Consider the following 3,182-nt stretch of genomic DNA (forward strand, 5'->3'; position numbering starts at 1 on the left):
GACAGCTTTCTGTCTCTGCTTTCACTGCCCCCCCCCCCACATTGGACCCCTAGGGGGCTCACCACTTCACCTACAGTCTCTTCGGAATACCGGGGTTTGGTCAAATGGTCAAATATTCGTGAACCATATTTTAATCTGTTGATTCAAGACAACATTTGTGTTGAAGCTTCGTTAAGCTTATTTATTTACTTCAAGAATAATTTTAGATATAAACAATATAACATTTACAGTAATCAGCTGCTTCATATTCAACCAATATTAAATCTGTAAAGCATGATCGAAGTTGTTTTTTCCCATCACATCTGCCAAGTGCCATTTTTATAGCGAGATACCAAGTATATTAGAACTGAACCCGGTTTGGATCATAAACCTAAACAAATGACGTTACTGGTACGAATTATCTACTAATAACATCTGGGTTGGTCGTTTGTTGAGAGGTTCATTCAAATAATAATACGAACATGTTTACGCCACACTACTCTGTTTTAACGAACATCTCACGCTAGGATTTAGTAAAAAAAAAACAGCTTGCCTTCAGCTTAATCTAATGGGGTTTCATTACGTCATGTCTAGTTCATGTACACCACACTGGGCGCTAGTGTCGACGAAATTTTGTTTCTATTATTTTAGGGTTAATTTCTTGATTTGTGCTTTACTGTTTGGTTAAATAACTAGGGGACAACTTATTGTTTATGATTAGATCGTATTATTTGGTTAAACGAGGTTTTAAATGACTGTATTAACGGGAAACAAATTGTAAACAAAACACGACCTCTACACAAACCGTACAGAACTAACAATAAAATTTTCTTCAGCTGTTCCATTAGGATGAGAAATCTACTAAGGGAGTATGTTTGTATGTTTTATCTATGGTAATACCATTGACTATTGGATATAGTGCAGGAAAAAAGTGTAAAATTTAGCCTAATAGTGGAATTTTAATTTATCAGGCTGAAAATTGGTGGAGATGTCGTACATACAGCAGGGAACATCATACTAAAATTCCCAAAAAATCCCACTTGGGAAACATGCCGCCATCTTGGAAAATGGCCGCCATAATGGATTTCCCCCCTTGTGTCACATATTCAAGCATAAAACCACTCCTAATTGTGATAAAAACGTGCAGTTTCTTCAAAATTATTTGTCGGGATGTAATTAAAATATTTAGAGCCATTATATATAGTTTTGTATGGAAATTACAAATCTTTATGCTAAGAATTAAACAAAAATAATTGGAGGGTAATACTGGTCTTGCATTCAAAATTGATTTAAGACCTCTTTTACTCATCGGGGATAAAACTTCTCTGATTAAATCTCATAGAACAAGTCAAGGCACACAAGAATATGTAATTATATTTGTTTTTGGTCTATAAGTATGCCGTCATATTGATGTTGAACTTGCGATTGCAGCCTAAGTTTTAGACCACGTCGTGGTGGAGACTGTAATATAATGCTGTAAATGAAACGAGTTCTCATGCAGCATGCTGAAGTGAGGGGATATGTTTCCACATTAAAACCCTTTAGGAGATCAGACAAGATGCAGTCACATTTAGCCATGGGAAATGTGGTCGTTGTGCGGGGTGAAACTATTTCTATTAGCCAAAATTAGCTATTCTATCAAATTATGTGTCTTGTCCGTAATGATTAACAGTTGTAGACATGTTTTGAATACGAGTTGGCACCATTACCAACATCATTATTCAACGATGGGACCAATAGAAAACCCAACAATGCTGCGTTAAGGATCATGAGGGAGAAATTGTGTCCTTCTACGGATTGTCTTCCACTAGCTTTAAACCTTGTGATAGATGGTGGGCATCTTCTTCACATAGTAGTCTGGCAAAAACCGGCTATTTTCTCTGACATTTTTGTAAGGCGTACCAGACATACATTGTAAAACATTACGGAAATCAAGTCATTGTTGTTTTCGACTGATTCCAGGAAAGTACGATGAAGGATGTAGAACACGTTAGGCGAACGTTTAAAGCGACATCTGGCGAAGTTCTTGTTGGTTCTGATGTGCAAGAGGTATCCCAGCAGCATCCATTCTTAGCCAACGCAACCAACAAAACAAGGCTCATTGATCAGTTAGTAAGCCATCCAAACAGAAACTGAATACAAGCGGTCCATGCGAAAGCTGATGCAGACCGTCTAATTGTCCAAACAGCCATCCTACTAGCCAATGAAGAAAAAACTCTGCAATTGTTGGAAAGAACACTGAGGCATTCGTCCTTTTATTGACCCTTACTGACCCTGACAAAAATATCTTAATGCTCATTCCACTTTCAAAAGCTCATTAGCAAAAGATATTTTCATCCACAGCACTGCAAAATAGTATGGACAATGTCAACGAGCATCTTGTTTTCCTGCATTCTATGTCCGGTTATGATACCACGCCAGCAACCTACAGGAAAGGGAAGATACAATCATTCAATGTTCTGGAGAAATCACCAATTCTTTGCCAACCAGTGTAATTGTATGTGTTCAATCGGGCGGAATCCACACGGATGGAAATCGTCAAAGCTGGATAGGAATTTCTTGTAGCCCTATATATGGAGCAAAAAGCGGTCAGGGACTGAAAAGAACTCGATACAAACAGTACCTGAAAGTAATATCAAAACGTCTTGACTTTTAATTTGACCTTTCAACACTTCTACCAACTTCTGAAGCTGCTAGAGAGCAACCAGATTGTACTACCAGGGTCAAGAATGGCTAGGGGTTTCTCTTCCACCTACAGAGTGGGGATGGAAAAAGAACGAAATAGGTACATTTACTCCAATTCATACTTCAATGCCCCTTTACCTGACAACCTCCTCAACTTGATAAGATGTGCATGTAAGACTGGATGTAACAGGTATTGTGGGTGTCTGAAAATGGGTTATCTTGTTCACAATTGTGTATCTACTACACCAACGGCTGTGGTCACGGGATCATTGCCACATCAGTCCTAAATTAATGAAGAAGGGGACATTAATGTACCTGATTTACCAACCCAGTTCCGTTCTGACCGGGAAGTCAACACAACCGACATCCAAATGATTCCATTCCACTTTGCAGCAAGAGGAAAAAGTCACATCAAAGAAAATAGTTTTTATAACGCACAAACTTATCAATTGTCAAACAGAATATATTCAGTTTTTTTGGAGTTTATATAAAAAAGAAAAATATTATGTATCAAATAA

Source organism: Macrosteles quadrilineatus, unplaced genomic scaffold (assembly GCF_028750875.1).
Source record: "Macrosteles quadrilineatus isolate MER2022 unplaced genomic scaffold, UCM_ALF_1.0 Scaffold_17__1_contigs__length_3442018, whole genome shotgun sequence".
Taxonomy (NCBI): Eukaryota; Metazoa; Arthropoda; class Insecta; order Hemiptera; family Cicadellidae; genus Macrosteles; species Macrosteles quadrilineatus.